We start from the raw sequence: 20,232 nt of genomic DNA, 5'->3' as shown, positions 1-20,232 counted from the left end.
TTGAGTTGTAGAAATATTTGAGAACAGACACAGTACATGTGCCTCTCTTACAACAGGAAAATATCCATGGTGAAATCAAATACTCTGAGATGCAGTATTTCCTATTGCTCTGATATGTTCTTCCCAACCTTGCTGATGGAGATGCCAGCTGACAATTCTGCGTAGTCCAGGTGGAAGGTGACCCTGGTCATATGCACAGGTAGAGTGACTTTTCTTATGCAGGTGCATTAAAATTTTCCTCTCTTACACCTTTTGTAATGCTGGTACAGTTAGTGCAGGGTTATATTTTCTGTGCAATTTCATAACTGTGAGACAGAACTCCTGTTCCTCTGATCAGTGCTAAGGGGAGCTAATCTACCAGGTAAATCTGGTCCAGCTCTGAAATTCACAATTAATTGTAAAATGTAGAATATTTAGCAGAGGCACGGGGAGAACAGCATCCATACTTTAAAGTCAACCACGTGCCTAAATAGCACTGCTAACTGCCACACAGCAGGCAATCTCAACTGGCCTTATCAGTCAAAAAAGCAGCAGTGATCAAGTATGAGAGCTCAAGACTAAAACACTCCAGTTTTCATGCGAGTAGTTTTTGGAAACGGTATTACTTTAGCTTCTACATAGACCATTTCTTTGGCAGAGTGAAAGCATCGTGCAGGAAAGCACCAGACCACTGCAAGAAGTCTGCACAAAGAACAGGGATAGGTGGCTATCATGAACCAGAATAGACCCACTCCAGGCAGTGAATGGAGAGATGCTTGTTGGCCGCAGCAAGGGAACTGGCTCCATAATTGTAATGAAAACTGACCCTCATTTGGTTAATTTAAAATTGCACTGGCTTGTTTAGTAGCTGTTGCCCTCTCTCCCTGACAACTGGGTCAAAACTTGTGCTGCAGCTACATAAAGGAATATAACCACAAGTCATGTAAATATCTTTAGCCCAGTCAGCAGCACAAGGATGTACAGTGCATTTTTCATTTTAAGGACAAAGCACATTCCCAATTAGTGCTTAAAAGGAAGCTTGAGTCCTTGATTCATCAACTGAAACAAATTGGAGGACTTCTACAGAAAAAAAAAATCATCCTAGAATAACATAATACCGAGGGTTAATAATGAAGAGAGGGGAAAGAGGATACAGGAGGATGGGGTAGATTAATACAGCACAGTGCAGTTATGGTCCCAGTGGAACTGCATCTATTCTGAAAGTTAAGCATATACATAAAGATGTTCAGGAGGGTAATGAAGACACAGGGCAGTCATATCCCAGGAGCTTAACACATGTAAGGACAACAAGATTCACTTCTTAATAAGGGCTTCTTTTTATTTTGCATTAGGAAATTGTTCTGCATAAGTCATTTATACTTTCACATCATACTTATTTTCAGGGGGAGACTTTTCAACTGCCTAATCACCATCTTGCTGCTCTCAGACAATCCTGTTGTGCTTTCTGTCTTTTTCTCCCTTTTAATTCTTCATTATTATTATTATTATTCCCTGTGTCCTTTCAGCACAGGGAATAAGATGCCCTGAGTTGCTCACCTGGTTTTGCACTAAACTGCTGCCTTCCTTACAAAGGAAATTTTTATGTGTTACTATAGCTACTCACAGGGCTATCACTGTCCACTGTACCATTGAAAATACTCAGACCACAAATTTCTTGTTGCAATGCCAGTATGTGCTATTCTATCTCTAGGCACATTCAGACATGTTTTCTGTTTGTGTATTTATTTGCAGTATATGCTGGAAGATATCTTTCCAGGCAGTGTGTTCTAAAAATAAACATATTTCACTTGCTCTCCTACAGTGTAGAAGAGCTTCTAAATGTTGGGTGGCTTGTAAATTGATTCTTGTCTTAGAAATGAGCTTATTTACCTCCATTATTTGATAAAAACTACCTTTACTTTCACTCCTTCCCGACAAAGACACCTATTTATACGGAGCTGTGTGCAAGCAGCGCTTCTTCCCAAATACACAGTTACGGGAGCGTACAGTCTGAAGACAGCCTTCACCAAGGACAAGCACTCACTGGCTGCATTCAGTCAGGGTTCCTCCAAGCTTCTGCAGAGCTCCACTGGATGTATTGAAACTCGTGTGCTGGATCTAGGCTTTCTGGCATCACTTGCAAGAGAAAGCATCACAAAAGAGACAAGTCCTCCTAAAGAAAGCAAAAACTGAGCCAAATCAACCTCCAAGTAGGTTCCATCAGTGCTGTCGCCACCCAGCCCATTCATCGGGAACAATGAGTGCGGGCATTGAGATTCCACACTGGATTCATAAATAGAGTGCTGCCTTTTTAGTATGTCATATTTAGGCAAGAGAACAGATTCTGGCTGTAAAAAAGTACCCTTGGAACCTGTTTTTATAGTTCTTACTTGAAATATTTCTAAACAGTTTTCTCATCACGCACGTTAAACAACTTCAGCCTCAGGAGTATAATAACAAATAGCAAATATGCTGACTTTTGCAGAGCATAAACGCTAGTCTTACATGCAGGTCACAATTTAATGAGTTCACAGACAACACGGCCCCCAAATGAAATGGGAATCAATGCTAATTATGATGAGGAATCCCAGTGTCTCTGCTGCATCTGTAGTGACATTCACCTGCAACCACTGACTTCTCACATATTGATTTTAAGGTTAACATCAGGCACAGTACCTTGACATGAAACGTGTCCTTCTGCCCTCAGATTTGCACTGACAGGGATCAGACAGCCAATAATTGGTGGTGGGGAAACATCCCATACTCTCCATGCATAACCGGCACAAAAGAAAACACAGCTTCATGAATATTTAGCAAGTTCTCACACTCTTAGTCATGCCAGATGTATTTCAGATTTAAAAGAATGTCTCTTGTGCAATTAGAAAAGTCCCTGTTCCAGGAGCAGTTAGTTTTGCAGCTGACTCCCATACCCACTTCCTGAGTGAGGATTAGTTTGAGGTTAGAAATGCTCAGAGAGCAAAATGGTTTCTATACAGACATCTTTCGTTCGTAGACTTTTCAATTACATTTAAGCTTTTGATGTTGTTTACACGTGCTACGTATCTGCCACAAGCTGAAGTATTAGACAATGCTACCATTATTTCTTTAACAGAAATACCAGGACAAAAGAATGATACGAACCAAAACATCAGCTAAGGAAGAGCAGCTCAGTGTGCGAGTGGAAGGTGACGCACAGGGCTGCCCACTGATGTGCAGGTCGGTCAGTTACGGGTCAGAAGCACGCCGCAGAGCTAGCACAAATCCTTCCTTGTGGCACACTCAAAAGCACAAGTTCAAGGACGCATCAGAGGACAGGCGTGCCCAGCTGGCCAGAACAGAGAGTCGGGAACCTCTGCCCCCCGTGTCCCGGATGCCCAGCTCCGCAAGCAGCAAGCGCCCAGGTGACACCCTCGCGTCCCTCCCGTCCCCGGATGGGGCGAGGCAGGTGGACCCCAGGGCTCCTCTGCTGAGCCTTGCCCTGTCTCCGGTAACACGGGCTTTCCAAGCGCCAACGTGCCCCTCCGCCTGCCCCTCCGGCTCCGGGGCCTGGGGCCTCACCGCTGCACCCATGCGGCTGCACCACGACCGCCTTTTCCTCAGGGAGCCTGCCTGTACCCACCGCTTGGGAATACGCTGTCGGAGCGGCCAGAAACACAGTACAAGGGGTGCAGAGGTATATAAAACGCTCCGTTAGTGAATTTAATGCCTAGTGATAAAACGCTTTATCCATTCTGGAGGACAATATTTAAACAGATGCTATTAGTGGTTGTATTTCAAAAGTCAACAGGCCTAAATAAATCTAACATTTATTTCCACTAAAAATGTTATGAGGCCAAGCTCTTTTTTTTTTTTTTTCCTTTAGGTGTTCAATTAAGAAAAAAATACACAGATCTCCCACAGAATTTAAGACTGCCATCAACAGGAAAGCTTTTTGGTTAAACGTTCATCCCATCGTGTAAAGGACCAAATTGATTATTTTTAAATAATTTACATCCCAGAGGCAGTATTAAAAAATGTCCCAAATGGAACTAAAAGCATCGTAAATATAATTTCCTGTCAGGTTATATGAAATATTCTGATGACTGAACAGTTCCTAAAAGGACGCTAAGTGTGAATTTGGAAAGTCTGGCTCCAGCTTTCTGAAAATGCCAGCTTTGAGGTGTGTGTCGTTTGATTTAATCTTTGCTTACCTTGAGCAAGCCCTTTGAGCTACATAGCTATGCGCGTTGTTTTCTTTTCTCTGATTGATTACATTGATGCTTATGTTTTGAATAGACTTATCTATCTGAGAAGCAAGGGGAAACTAGTCATCAACCCAGAATTTGGGGGAGGGAGAGGAGAGGAAATCATGACTCTGCTTACAGGCTGGATAAAGATCCTTCTGAGAGCATCACCAGCTTGCCAATGAATGCAAATGTCTTTTATTTTTCTTTCAGTGTGAGTATGTGTGGGAGGGGGAGGAGACAGAGGAGAGAGTCAGCGTTACCACCACTGCTGTAATGCTGAATTAAGACAACCACCTGTCCATCATCTACTTCCAAATTCTTTCTGCTTTTCAAAGACGACTGACATTTCACAGCCTCCTGTTGCCCATCTTGCTAAAATATTAATGCATCCAAAGGTTCAGATGGCTGCAACCATTCAGAACAGAGAATCAGAAATTAAAAGCAAACAGGCAGAACAAAAAAACAAAATCTGGGTTTGAACTTGCCATTAGAAGAGGAGGTGAGCATACATTCATCGTATGATGTGAGTGATCCTGTTTTGCTGTTAATGCAATATTTATTAGCATTGACTCCTCTCCTTGTGATTTCCACTAGCTCTGTTTTCACACCATGTTCATCATCACAGCTTTTGAGTTTCTCTGCCCAGCTTCCACAGTGCCCATATGTTGCCCAACTTGTCCAGCCAGGTTTCTTGCCTGGCTCTTTCTGTGTCGTATAATCTCACTGTGTAAACAGCCCCTTTCTCTGGATGTTTTCAACTGTTAGACAAAAATAAGATAAGTAGTTTTCTAATCTCTCTTTTTTTTTTAAACATTTCAAGGACATTGAATATTTGGTTTGTTTGACTGAGGATGTCTGCAAGCAACCCATGAGTAATATAGACTATGTTTTTTTTTCCCCCACCCAGCTGACCATGGCTAACATGTCTGTGAAAAAAGGTAGCTGGGAAGTATGGCCTATGAGCAGCTGCCTGAATACCTGCTCTGGAATAAATATGGTATGGTGGAAATATGAGTCAGTAATGCTGCCAAGGATACAGAGATCTATCTATTTGTCCCATCCTGTAATATAAAACCAGGTGAGGATACCTAAATAATGATAATTATTATCAAGAATAATAATCTCAAAGGCAGATGCGGTGCTGCTCGGGGCATAAGCAAAGGCCACCTCTGCCTCAAGAATCATACTCCAGCCAGATCTGATAAAGAACCACAAAGGTCCAGTGTAGAAGGGTCTTGGGGACTTCACTGAGAGCTGAAGGGGACACAAGAAAATAGGCTTGGCTGAAGAACAACCTGTTCCACAGGAGGTCTACGAGGGGTTAATCACAGTCCTTCACATGGGTCAAGACAAAGTAAGCACTCCTTCCTCCAGCCAAATTCCCACCAAAGCACTACAGTAAGAGATGATATTTGCTGTAAGCATTTTCTATTCACATACACAGCTGTGAAAATTAAGATAAATTCAGTAAAGAGCCTGTGCTTTCACTTACCTCAGGAAATAATTCTGACAGATGTCTATAAATGCGTGAGTAATGCTTACTCCTGTAACACAGGAATATCTTCTGAAAGAATATTGATTTCTTGAATTATACCTGTTTTTAATTGTGTTATGGAACTGCATACTTGTTTTAGTTATTGGCATTTTTTTTTTGATGTATACAGACTTTGTATAGTTTTGTTGTTTATCACAGTGAAAGTCCAAAAAAATAAAATTCAAAATGAATGAAAGGAAACTACCAAGGAAATGTTTCTTCTCCTGCAACATACTCTAGAAAATCTCATCTCTCATTTCACTTTACCTTCTTTGAGAGTCTAAAGCATATTTCACAAGCAGCACATTAGCAGAGTATCTTGTAAGAGGCGAACAGGAGAAAGGCAGGGCAACAAACAGAAAATAAACTCTGTTGCCCACCAACACTGTGGAAACCTGACCCACCGCAATTCAGCCAAACACCAGAGCATCAAGCCCAGCATTTCCCAAGAGAGGCTGCCCTCCTGCAGGACTGATGAGGCATGATGCACAAGGCTCTCTTACACCTCCTCCCTGAAATAGTTCCCAAAGAGCCAAGACAGCTCATGGCACTCAGAACATCTCACAGGTGGTCCCAAACCACGAGGGACATCCTTCTGGAACTACCTTGGTGCTCAGATTCACAAAGACATTTGAAGCCAGCATTATCTCCTATTCTCACAGTGGGCTGAATGTAGGAAGCCGGGCAACGCTGGTTCCAGCACTAAATTAGTCTACAGAGCACTACAAAGGTGGGATATGGCTCAGAGATGTGTTCTCTGCACTATTAGCCATTTCTTCCGTTGCAGCTGTGAACATTTATAAGTGTTGGGACAGCAGCTGTGAAATATAAAGCGACAGTCCACACCGAGTGTTTTTAAGATGCTGTTGTTTCATTTTTTAAAGAGCTGGAGTTGGCACACACAGAATGCAGCTCTTCAGGCACACTAAATGTCTTTAGCACGATGGGTGGAACTGACCTGTGAGCCCAGTACGTAGCAGTGTTGTTTCAAACACAAGGGACGACCCAACACTTCACACCGCTGCCGGCCAGCCAGTGACCTGGGTGCTGCTGCAGCCGGGGGGGGCTGTGCACCCGCTCTCAGGAGCCTGCTCAGTTGCGCAGCACTGACACTGGAACCGCCGCTGCTTGTGTGTCCTGGCGAGATGCGTGGCCCCGTATACAAGCAATGACCATGGGCTCTTCCCCCGCCTCCCCAGAGCAACAGGCGCTGAATCTGCATGGAGAACCTGACCCGTCCCCACGCTGCAAGGGATCACCCCCTCACAGCCGAGAGTCTGCAGTGACTGGGGCCCAAACACAATTGTCCTGGCATCCTACACCATACGATTGCATAGCTAACACCTCCGTCACAGGGTGCTGTGGCACTGTGCAGCTCATCAGGATGCTTACAACCTGCTTTGCCTCTCTGAATTTGGCCAAGACAATTAGAGACTGTTCCACTAGCAGCATGGAGATAACTCACAACAATTTTCTTCTGCATGAAATGTGGCTGGATTCCTCACCTATTGCTCTGTGACATCCTGTTCTACAGGCTGGGTGGAAATTCAAAACAACAGCAACAGCCTTTGATGTTTTCAGAGGTAGGAAGAATGCCATTTGGACAACGAAGGAACATTACAGCTTGTGGAACTACCATTAAAACATGAAAAACCTGTCTAAGCATGAAAATACCAAGCAGACCTCCTTGCTCCTCTGGTGATAAAAGTTTATATTTCATTAAACCCGTGAACTCTGGTTATTTAGCAGAGCCAGTTCTCCACCCCCAGCAATTTAATGGGTCTGAGAATTTGTGCCCTTGTGTGTGTGTACAATTTGGAAAGTTTCTTATTTCCTAACAAAGAGATCAGGATACAGGGATCATCTTCCTTGTTTTTATTACCGCATTATATTGTAAAAGTAATTTTGTGGAAGATGTCTGAGGATCAGTGCCATACAGGCTGCCCAGGGAGGCTGTGGAGTCTCCTTCTCTGGAGATATTCAAGGCCCGTCTGGACGCCTACCTGGGCAGCCTGCCCTAGGGAACCTGCTTTGGCAGGGGGGTTGGACCCGGTGATCTCTTGAGGTCCCTTCCAACCCCTGCAATTCTGTGATTCTGTGAAAACTTAAGATTGGGTAGAAACTAATTACTAACAACAGTTCTCTACTGTGTCTTTGGGAATAACTGCAGAGGGTGACACACACTGGCTGTTCAGCTTCCCACTAGATCAAAGCCCTTGCACCACCTGTGATGGAGGTGCTTCGCAGGCAGGAACGTGAAGACTGATGCCACGCCGACCATTCGTGCCCGTGGAGGCTCGCGTGTCGGTCTGCTGGCCTCCATCCACAACGTGGTGGCTTGCACGGACACGGCCCACGGGGCTGAGAGCTCTCCCTTCGGCTAGGAGGGACCAGAGGGCTGCCAACAGCCGCACAGCGACGTTTGGTGTCGGGGCAGTTAACCCTCCTGTCTGCTAGAGGTCTGCGACTGAACCCCCCTTTCCAGGCGCACCCCCAGCGGGCCTGACTCGCAGTCGCGCTGGAAGCCCCCGGCGGGGCGGCGAGGAGCCCAGCGCTGCACCAGGCCCCGGGCCGGAGCGCGGGTGGGCAGCGGGTGGGCAGCGGGCGGGCAGCGGGCGGGCAGCGGGGGCGCAGAGCAAGCGGTGGTGCTGCAGGAGGAGGCAGCGCAGCGCCAGAGCTGGGAGACGGGCACTGAGCTGCTGCGGCACCGCGCCTGCCAGCCGCACCGACCCCTCGTCTCCAAAGGGCAGGAAATGCATGGGAGAGGAAAACTCTGCTCAGCGAAGAGCAGAGGCGACACCAATGCAGACGTGATGGGAACTGCTCACAGTTTCCTTTCGCTCAGAGTGAAATTCAGGAATAACATCTAAACCCGAAGGAGAAGAGGATGAAAGGGCTTTGCTCCAAGGCATGTGACACTGCCCGCCTTTGTGGGGCCAGATGTGAGGAAAGAGAACTGAGGAGAAAAGCAAAGCTGGAGCTGAAAGACTTTTTTTTTTTTTTTTTTTTTTTAAAGAAAGAACAAAATGAAAATGATCCTGAAAGAACAACTGTTCCTTTCAAAGCCATTAGTTTAGGAAGCTCGCTGTAAAAGGGTACATTTCTGAAATGTGGCTGCCAGTTTCCAAGCAACAGCTGAGCCCCGGCTCCGCTGCCAGCAGCCGCGCTCCTCCAAATCTGGGAGCCCGCACAGCGGGGAGGAAAGGGGGGGGCAAAGCAGGCAGCTCTGCCCCCCAACACTGGAAGCGGCCGTGGGGAGAGCAGGCTCAGGCACGCAGCACCCGGTGCAGGGAGCCCATCTGAGCCCTGCCCAGGCAGCAGCAGCAGGCCAGCCTCCACGCAGGGAGGTAGAAGCAGAGTGAGGCACTGAGAGTAAGGAGCATGGAAAACTGACCGACGCGTTGCATTTCACAGAGTCTGGCAGAGGAACACGGGCAAAAGGAAAACCTGAAATAAACCCTGTAACTGCAGCAGAAGAGCTCTAGTTTCTAGTGAGTGTAACTAAGCACAACTTGATGTGTATTACCAAAACCAACAACTTTGAATTAGAGTGAAGAGTTCTCGCATGTGTCGGATACACTGAAGCATATCTTTCTTCAGGATTTCATGGGCTCAGGGACCTAACAATGGAAAGAAGAAAGCAGATTCTCCTGGGACCTGTTTTTCAAGGCTGATTCTGTGAGCAGCTGAAAACACGCAGCTCCTGCTGGGTCCAGTGCTTCATGCTGTTTCATCCCAGTAACTCCAGAGAAGGAAATCATTACAGTTACCTAATCCACTAGCTGTTTTGTTACCTCCATTACTATTCCAAATGACAATAGGCACAACATGTGCTTAATTTTAGAGCTTGAATTGAATTAAGCTGGCAAAAATCTAAGCTCACGTTCAAGCTACACAAAGGGCTGAGGGGTTTTATTTCCATGCATTTGGTGACAAAAATTGTCCCCCAGACTCCACAGCCTCACACTGCCCCAAGCATCTTCCTGGCAACATGCATCCCCAACACCCCAAGTGGTCTGGAGCTGACATCTGGGTTCAAGCATCTTAGCCTGAAGCATTAGCAAAAGAATGGTGATTGAACGTCCGATGAGATGACTGAGGATACCAATACCAAAAACTGCCCATCTACATCCACTCTCTTCATCACATAAAAAAATGATGAATGGGGACATAACTGAGGTGTCCAGGATTCAGTATCCTACCACCACTGATGCTAATTAGTTGCAGGTACTTTGTGAGGTCCAGGAAAATTGTATGGTGGATAACTGGGAAAAGAAAGGCTTTGCTGCACCCCCCTAAGTAGCGCTCTTCTATTTCATTGTTAGCTGTTAGTAATGGGGTTGTTATTTCCTTACATAGATCCATTGCACCCTCTCTGCAAAGTGCTATGCAAACAGCTCTTTAACAGTCTGGAAACCCACTTTGAGCATCACTGAACACCTGCTTGTTCTGATGTTACAGAAGAAATGAACTAAGCACCTCCAGCTCACTATTCCTTTTTCATTCATCTTCCTACACTTCTCTGTGATCCTGCCCCTTGTCCTTCCTCTGTGATCCCCAACTCTTTGGATTTATCTCTGATGGTTTGCCATAGCTGCTGTTTGTGATGCACTTAAAACTGAAGGGAGGGATCAGCTTTTGCCACCGAAAACCTAATTGGCCAACTCAATAGTGCTGCCAGACGACAACCCAATTCATGGGCACCAAAGACAGCAGACTAATTGCAATGACTCAACTATTTCTCTTTTCAGAGCTGTAAAAAGGGGGTGAGTGTTAACTGCAAAGCCAGTTTGCAAAGAGCACCATACAGTATCCTGACTCTCATTTAAAGTCTGAATCAGTGTGATGGTTGCACTGGGCATTCAGGGCTCTCTAATTGTTGCTGTCAGTTCCTGGTAATGAATGATTGAGTCAACATGGGTCAAAACCCCCTGATCTAATGCTATAACAATCTCACTTTTCTCTATAGACTCTGTAAAGGGAGGCTATGAAGGTTTCTGAGACGTGCTGATGCTGTTATTTTATGATACGGCCAGATATTTGGGACATTCAAATGTTTATTACTCAGGTGACTTTCTATATACTCAAGTTTATTATCGTCCACTAAAAATAAAGAACAAGACATTACTTACACTTGTCAAAAAGACCAAGCCCTCAGGCAGAAAATAAAAACAGGCTTATTTGATTGAAGGCTTTAGCTGCTGTTGCTTTTGTGATTACCACAGTGTAAGGTCTTATCCGCATTATTCCTTCACACAGTCTGGCTGAACAGCTCCAATATAGCCCCCTTTGAAATCCAGCTCTGGGTCTGAGTGGGAGAGGGGAAGCAACACCTCCAGAGCATGGTGGCAGTGCAGGACCCACTGCGTACCTAGCTAAGACAGCAATGATGTAAGGCTCCTGGTGAAACTGCAGGTACCTTGGCCTTTCCTCTTTTCAACAAGCAGCTGCATTTAAAAGATAATACAGGTCAAGAACATCAAAAGGAACCACTCAAGAAAATTTCAGTACTTTAAGCTAAATGTTTTTTTCTGAGGCTGGAAACCTCTCAAATTGCAAGGACAGACAAAGACAGTACGCTGATTTGGGCAGGGACTGTCCATCTCCCTTGAGCCTAGCACAAAGGAACCTTCAGTTAGACACACAACACCAGGAAGAAATGTACATTCATGGTTTTCTTCTAGTCCACGTGTGGTCACAAACGTGGGTGTTTACCCATCCGAGACCAGGACTCCCAGCGAGCCGAGCCCTGCATTTTGCCTCAGCTCCCCCACTCTGCTCCTTGGCCCACAGCGGGATGACCTGGGCTGAGCACAGAGCCGAGGCATGGTCAGGACCCCGGCACACACTGCAGAGCGGCAGTGGGATCCTGCTGGGCTCAGGCGTGGCTGGTGCTGCTGGCCCCGGTGCAGAGATGCTGCGATACAGGAGGGGGCTCGCAGCCCCTGTGCATCCCAGCTGCCCTGACACATGGCCACCCTACCAGGTTAAAGCACTTCTGCTGAGGCAAGGAGAGGTGGACGTCATGAACCACCAGAAATACGTGGGCAGAACAGAGAAGACTAGAGGAGGTGTAACCAGAAGTGTGGCACAGATTTTGAGGCCCAGAAGAATGATGACCACTTATTCTGGCTTCCTGTATGATACAGACCATTAAATCCAGTAACTTGCTTCATAGTTTGCCCTTTGGTTGTGCTACACCAGAGACAATCTCTTATGATTAAGGTTGTTAGCCCCAAAATCACATTCAAATCACCTCAAAGATTATGGGTTCATAAAAACATATGTTTTCCAAGCACATATTGCGAAGTCCAATAGATTACCAAAACAGAAGTATTGCTATGTTCTTTGGGTCTGAATCTTTGAGCAGTGCTATTAGCAAATTTACTTTTTACAGCCACTTAAAAATAATTCCTTTGCATCACCATCGTCTCTTAAAGGTCAGTTCAAGTGATTCCCTCTATTTAGTTGCTTTTGCATGAAGCTGCAAGCATGAAGACCAGCAGAGATCGGCTAAACGTTGATTTTTACTGCAAAGCTAACAGTAAGTCCTATCCCAGAAATCACCTTCATGTGGCTATCTGCTCCAAACTGCACCTGCAGCTGATTCCCTTGAATCCTCTCCTCTCCACCGACAACACATAGCTGTCTTGTTCCTTGTCAATGCTGCAGAAAAGCCATGTAGTCATCTCATTCTTGTTCCACCAGTTGTATTTCTCTTCCCAGGGATGCTAACCACACCACCATCGCTTCCTTGTGCAGCCGTATGTGCAATTGCCATCTGTGTAGTTGGCACTTCATCAAAAAATATTTAAATATCTGTGGAACTTATAAGAGTGTAAATGAAACATGACAAAAACCGTAACACAACATAATGTACGCCTGAAGTAAGAGAACATCAACCAGTTCACAAGTGCAACACAATCCCCCTCTCTTAATTTTCAAAAGCTTGCCACCAGCCTGCTACAATTGCCTCACATCCGCTTGCTTCAAAGCAAATTTGCTCCTAAACCATATACACAAGTAGCTGCTTTCTACAAATCTTTCCCCTTTTCAGTTGAACCAAACCAGTTCCACGTTTCTGTGCTAGTGTTAGATGATGATCATTGAGGCAGTAAGGAGCTGCACAGCTTAACCACACGCAAAGAACCACCACCACTTTTTGTTTATTTTGAAGCTTCCTCTTGCTATTTTATGGTATGTCATTTTAAAGCTGTGAAACAAAACAATAATGACCTTTAGTCCTGCAACATCCTGACAAAAATCATCATGTTTTCCTGTTTGTTTTTATTTTTCACGGCATACTTCAGTCTTTCAATGGACATTGAGCAGCAATAGGAACAGCTGTATTTGCAGCAATCCTCACTGATGCTGAAAGTCTACTTTCACCTTTCAAATCCCTTCAGAATTTGGAAATTAACTTGACTATTCCTTATTACATCTCTTCTATTTGCAATGTTATTTCACCTCCACTTAGACACTAGGAACACATTCAAGACCCTTGTCTTATCCTTTTTGTTCTGTTCATTGCAACAGGTGTGAGGAGTGCAAGATGTATGAGGAGCAGCTGAAGTCACTTTTTTTGTTCAGCCTGGAGAAAAGACTGAGGGGAGACCTTGTCATGGTCTACAGCTTCCTCACGAGGGGAAGCAGAGGGGCAGGCACCGATCTCTGCTCTCTGGTGACCAGTGATAGGAGCCACAGGAATGGCTTGAAGCTGTGACAGGGGAGGTTCAGCTTGGATATCAGGAAAAGGTTCTTCTCCAAAACGGTGGCTGGGCACTGGAACAGGCTCCATGGGGCAGCAGTCATGGCACCGAGCCTGCCGGAGTTCAAGAAATGTTTGGACAACACCCTCAGACACATTGTCTGATTTTTCGTGTGGTCCTTCAGGGACCCAAGAGTCAGACTTGATGATCTTTCTGGATCCCTTCCAACTCAGGATATTCCGTGTTTCTATGATTCATGTATCTGTTAAGGGATCATTCCTTCCAGCACTTGTTTTTGGGCACAGCATCTGTCCTTTCAGACCCCAAATGTTAGAGCTGCTTCCAAAACTGCGACCCACCTGAGCAGCACGGATAGCAGGCAAGAGGAAACTGTGGACCCAGATGGGCAGATTCGTGCGGCATCTTCCAGTAGCTGCCACCATTCTGAACCACGCTGCAGCATGACCTCGGTCAGATGCAACCGCACAACATCCTATGCTACAGCTTTGCACGTTATAGCCATGCAGCATTGCTATACAGATTAGCACCATTGTAGCACCTGCCTTTCTCTTCACATCTAAAACACATTCTGACGGACATCTTAGGAATGTAAGATTCTTCTCTGATCTGCACAGTCTTCAACAAATACTTTGCAAGACTGTTGTCATATCAATTGCTCCAAAATCTTTGGGAAGTTTGCCAATAATTTTATTAAACCTGATAGTTTTCCCTATACTATGCATAATAATGCATTTGTATTATGAAACCAACTATTCTGGAAAAAGAATTACATTGTCAACCACTGCAATAAATGGCTGTTTCGCTTAGTCATTTCATGAAATAACTGAAAATTCTATGTAGGCATTCCATGGAATACCTAATCCCTGACCATTTATGATTATTAAATAAAACGGACAGGAAAATTATTTTTCACATTATATTAATTTACAAAACCACACAAAGTTTTAGATCATTTCTTGAAATGACACCAACAAAACATGTGTCTTCCCTGAACTGATCCTTACGTGAACAGTTGAGACTGTTTTCTGAAGTGACTGAAAGTTTGAGTCATTTAGCACAAGAACTGCTTCCACAACAGGATTCTAAAAGTAATGCCACTTGTTTCACAATTTCTGTGCTGTATTTTGTGTAACAATGAAGCAGAGCCATCAAGCAGAGAAGCAAAGTGCTCAGGATTTTATTCAGACGCAGAATGCCTCCAACTTCTGCTCATTCCATCAAATGACTGATTTTACAGCGTGACCGTAACAGATATATGCTTTATTTTCCCAGTTTTTGCTCCTTTTCTCTTAGCATTGTTAAACATTTTTTTCCCATGAGTGCATCCTGCTTAGCTTTTTAAATCTCCTTTTCACACTACTTTTCCCTTATAAAACATCAGTTTGTGTTTTGAATTTATGACCCAATCCATTTCGCTCTTAATTTAACAAGAGCCGCAACAGGCATTTGCATGGGTACAACTTTTCTATAGACAACGGGATGACAGGGATGAGAAAATAGTGAGTAACACAAGAATAATGCACTGTAAATCTGAGCCTGAAAACACGTGAAACAATCTTACACATCATTCTTCATAATAAACACTACACATGCCTTTTCTCATTTAGTACGTCATATTTTTAAGCTCTTCTGAACAGTATGTATTCCCAGCAGTCCTATTTGACTGAGCAGAGGGTGGTAATACACCGGAGCTAATGCAGATGGATGCTGAAGGCCCATTATTCACCATCACCTTAAAGCCTGGCGTGCTATTCAGTGCTCACTCTTTAGAGCGATGAGTTTGCATTGCCATACTCGAGACTGTGCTAGCACAGAACAGATATTTCCCTTTAAGGCATTTAACCAGTACCTGTAAACAAAATGTTAAAACCACCAATCCCTCCAGCCGCAACGGATTACCCAGCTGCAGTAAAACAGAGGTGATCACCTCTGCAACTCTGAGGCAGAACAAGTCACAAGATTTGTCTTTGCTCCTTGAAAGCACGAAAAAAATCCCCAGGAATGAGAGAAAAGCAGTATTATTAACCAGATGAGAAAACAGGAAGTGGAGAGATTATGACTACGACTGTAAAAGGTATTTAGGCTTCCCTCTCTCTCTGAAATCTGTAAAAGATGCTAGAAGTCATTTAGACTCCTTATCGTAAGGATCACATAATGAGTTTGTGGTCAAGCTAAGATCTGAACCTGGGTCCCTCAAGTTACTGGTAGCATCTCAGACAAAATGCTGTGTGTCTTTTTCACCCATGTTTGAGAGTGTAATTTAGTATAATCAACAGCAGAAACAGGCTCATCTCAGCCAGTCACCTCATAAAAATTCAAATGCTTTTCCTGGTTCCTGCAGAGGTCTTCTACAGTAATTTTTCCCTGTTAGAGCTCTGTTCCCAGCCCCAGAAAGTCCTCTCTTACCTTTTATTGAAGCCGTGAGAAATAAAGATTTAGGCTACATGTGCAAGGATAAGAAGCCAAAAACAGTACCTTCTCTTAGGATTTAACTGAAATTCAGACGTCGGTGGCTTTGTATCCAGCATAATTGAGGTTAGGAAAACCTAAGTGCTGTTGATGAGTTTACAAAAGACTTTCAATTCCTAAGACCACCTCTAGTTTTCACTCTGTAGTTGATTGGCTCAGCTTCCTTTCCATCCACCAGAAAAGACAGCGTTTTCCCATTACATTTAACCTTATGATTGTTTATTTTTTTCAAACAGCTTCATGTTTTTCATCATCCACCTCCACATTCCTGAATTCACCAGCCTGCTCTCCTCATATACAAAGGTGCAGATCTGGAGTGGTTCCCACCACCTTTATAGAAATCACTTCAGATTTACATCAGAGCATAGAAAAAAAAGCACAGAATTCTGTCCTGCTCTTTTCTCAACTGGAATGTTCTATTGATTAGTATTTTTTCCATATAATAGCATATTAATAACAAAACAGAGCTGACGTGAGCAATGTGGAATGAAAGATAATTGCGACTTCCAGAAAACATGAAGTACCAACACATCAAAGGGTAGAGGAAACCTTGCAGATTCGATATATAGATGTTTTGTGCAAGATGCAAAGCATTCTTGCTAAAATGGCCTCCCCAAAGCTGCCATGGATTTAATCTGTATTCGTTACCCGTGTACAAAAAGAGAGTAGAATTAATGTCATTTGCCAGGCAGATTACTGAGAGATTTGTTAACTATCTGCTCACAAAATAGCAACTCTATGTAAAAAAAAGACAAACAACCAAAACCAAAACAAGCGAGAGTGTTGTCCGATGTAATGCAGGTCTTCCCAGTGCTGAGGACGGTGATCGGAAAGCACTTCACAGTGGCATCTAATCTGGTGGCCTTGTAAAAAAAGCATACACTGGTTCAATTCAGATGGCTTAATTAACCTTTTGCAAGCCCTATGTAGACAACCTCACTTTAAGTTATGAATGCCTTGTTTTGTTTAACTGAAACTACTTTATAATTTCTATCTTCACAGAACTGAGATTTCAAGGCTCCCACTGACAATCAACATCACCAATTCCAAAGAGTTTACCAACTGCTTGTCTACCCTCAACAGGTAAGCTACAGTGAAACAATAAAATAAGCTTTGAAATTGTCTTTTGCACATGTAACTAAATTCAATTAACCAAGGAACCTGTGTACAGAAAGCCCCTGCACACACAGGGCACCACGCCTGAGCGGCGCGAGCAGTGTGGTTGAGCCCATCCCTAAGCCACCTCCCAGGGCACTGCCTATGCCTCTTCCTATCGGGCCGTGTGGAGCATCACAAACCTTTGGAAAGGCTGCAGAAATTAGCTGTGACCAGGTCAAATATTTTAGGAAAAAAAAAAAAGAAAAAAAAAAGTGGATGCTATTAAGGTGTGGCTGTATGTGTCTTGCGTAAGCAGCATTTGGGGTGGGTGCAAAGCAGAACGCCCAGCTCCGGGCCTGCAGAACATTGCATGCAGGACAGCTCTCGACTACAAGGGGGAAAATATTTACACTGAAAAGCAAGTCTGCTGAAAAAAAAAATAAAAATATTAATTTTCCCAAAATTATGCTGTGGGAGCCATTTGCCAAATGGAAACCTACCCAAGGCTGCACTTGAATGACAGAGCAACAAGGGTCCTGCTGGGGAGCTCAGGGAAAGCACCGGGAAAGCATTTTGCTGTTTAGCTCACAGGATATTGCTGTGGGTGGCGTGGTGCAACACCAACAGGGGCACAGAACGCTCCCTGACGCTCCACTGCAGTGACTCCAGGGAGACGGGTGTTACCTCCGGCCCTGGGTTACAGCCCTACCTCCTTTGGCTTTCCTTGAAGATCCTAAAACAATGGTGCTGGTTTGGGTCTCGAACAAACTAGCACAGCACTGCTGTATGCAGCTCAAGGTCAGCCCAATGCCATTGCCTCGAGGCATGTGTCATGCTGCTGATACTCCATAGTGCAAATCTGGGGTCTGGAACATTTTTGGCATCGTTTCATTTGTACTGATCATGTTGAACTTCATTTCCTGCCACTGCTTCACCTGGGCAGGTTCCTGTAGTCCTATCGATTTAGGCCTCAACCCAACATAACATTTAAAAATACTATTACATTAAGCATTTGATTAATTTTATTTCTGTAAAATTAAATTAATTTCAGACTTTTGCAACCTTAAAGCTGTATACACAACTTAAAGGTTGGATGGGTTGCAGTGTTACATTGCTAAATCCCAGGGTTCTCTGTTATTCATAATTCAATAAAAAATCACTGTACAATTGAAGTCCTATCAACATATTAAGTCCCAGAAAATGTTTGCTAAGAGCAAAACTATTTTAGCTATTCATTTTCACATCTTATCAAGTCTGAAGGATCATCAGATTTACGTGAATGCTGTAACAGCTTGAAACTCTTTATATTTCCTTCCTGAATTTCTGTATATGACAACTATTTGCAACTACTGCAAATTTGTTCACAGAAGGATCTTCTGTCAGCAACCGGCATTTTTTCTCCATAGGCAAAGACAGGCATAGCTTGCGGCCAAACGTATTCGCAGCTACCATTAGCATCTTACACTGTCGAATTCTGTCGTGAGCCGCACTGCAGGCGGGCACACGAGGGGCACGCAGGGCAGGGCTGCGTGCGCGGTGCGAGGCACCGTGCGGCTTCCCGGGGTCTGCTGGCGCCTTGCAGGCAGAGCTGGGAAGAGACCCCCACGGCCCGGGTGTGCCCGAGGCACTGGTCCCTGCCTCACCGCTCCCCTCGCTGCCCAGGAGGAACGGGAACAGCGCCGAGGCACGGAGCGCCCCGCTCGCCCTGCGAGGAGGCGATGCCCGGACAGCGGCCGCCTGGTGCTGGGCCCATGGCAGCAGCCGGGCTCTGCTCCCGCTGCCGGGCGCGGGCTCTGGCGCTGCCCCAGCTGAGTGCCTGCCACCTGGTCCCACGCCACGTCCAGAGGGGATTTCTGTATTTCTGTGGGCGTCACAGATCTGACCCTCAAAAAAAAAAGCACATCAGAAGTGCAAATTCCTTCATCCACTACAACTGTAGATTATTCTCCCACATTCTGTAGCCAGAAATAGAAGTTCCTGCATTTGTTTGCTTTTGAAGGAAAGTAAGAGAAGACATCCTCCAAACAAGGAGAGAGAGAAAAGCAATCTGAGCAACTCCACCAGCCACCGGTCACTGAAATGCTCGGGCTGGCAGGACAGGTAAGCACTGTGCCGCATGCAGATGGGAAACAGCAGCAGCCCCCCAAGGCATCTGAACTCCCTCTTCCCTCTCAGATCCCAACAAAGCAGAGCGCCGGCATTCAGTGTGACACGACTGACCTAACCACAGGAAGTAAACCACGGTCCAGATAACTGCATCCGAATTTAGCTTGGAGACACGTATCTCCGCAGGTCGGATTTAAACATACAAAGACTACGAGGTGCCTCAAAAACCACATGCAGATATAAGCGCGTAGCCTACTGCCGCTTAAGTGCAGATGCTTTAATTACAAAACGACAGCTCTCCACGCGAACCAGCAGCAGAAAGGAGCCCGTCCTTGCCGTGAACGCGGCAGATGAGCCAGCCCTAAGGACGGCGAGCGAAGCGCCGCTCTGCTCTCACGCCTACGAACCATCCGCGTCCCCCCGCCCGCGCCCAGCCTAAGGAGCCGCTGCCCGAGGCCGCCGGCCGGGGCCGGGAGCTGCCGGGACGGGTGGCCCGGCCCCCCCCGGCCTGGGGGAAGGGGTCTGAGCTCGGAGGAGCGGCCCCGGCAGGGGCTGCCCCCAGCGGGAAGAGGCACGGAGGAACGACACCGGTTCCGCTCCGCTCAGCGGGTCGCGCCGCCGCTCAGCGCCCTGCCCCTGCGGCCACCCGCGCGTTCAGGCAGACGCACGGACACGTTCTGCGGGGAGAGCCGCAAGCGCCCGTAGCGGCCGCAGCCCGCACAGCCCCTCCGCGAGGCAGGCGTAGGAGAGGGGCCGCTTCCCGCAGACGGAAGGAAGGCAGCCGCACGGAGCGCCAGGGGCCGGCTGCGGCTGGCGGCCCCGGCCCGGCCAAGGGCGAGCCCCCGGAGCCCCGAGCCCGGCGGGGCCGCGGCCGCGGGGCAGGAGCGGGGCCGGGCTCGGCCGCCTCCCAGACACGCGTCCCGGCTCCCGGGGATATTCCGCCGGATCGGCTGGGGCTTCGCCTCACTACGCCGGGAGTTCCTTGGCCGCAAAAGAAAGGTGAGGCTTTTTTCTTTCTCCTCTTTTTCGTACCCGGTCGCGTTACCTGCTCCCGCGAGCCGTTTGCCTGCCGGCCTTGACGCGAGCGATA

At 46.0% G+C, this 20,232-nt stretch overlaps 1 protein-coding gene and 1 long non-coding RNA gene across 9 annotated transcripts in view; one reads left to right on the top strand and one right to left on the bottom strand.

Annotated features, from left to right (window-relative positions):
- The window catches only part of LOC310884337, a 186,659-nt gene that overhangs the window by 112,470 nt on the left and 53,957 nt on the right, over positions 1 to 20,232 (bottom strand). The window lies entirely within an intron of this gene.
- Positions 18,473 to 20,232, top strand: part of WSCD1 (WSC domain containing 1) — a 30,178-nt gene continuing 28,418 nt past the window's right edge. For both annotated transcript variants that reach the window (XM_083805988.1, XM_083805989.1), the window contains exon 1: positions 18,473 to 20,141. The gene's annotated coding sequence lies outside the window, so the exon portion shown is untranslated. The remainder of the gene's footprint in view (positions 20,142 to 20,232) is intronic.

The sequence above is a fragment of the Anser anser genome, assembly GCF_964211835.1.
Source record: "Anser anser genome assembly, chromosome: 20".
NCBI lineage: Eukaryota > Metazoa > Chordata > Aves > Anseriformes > Anatidae > Anser > Anser anser.
Note: the sequence above shows the minus strand (reverse complement) of the source record. Positions and strands in the feature narration are given on the sequence as shown.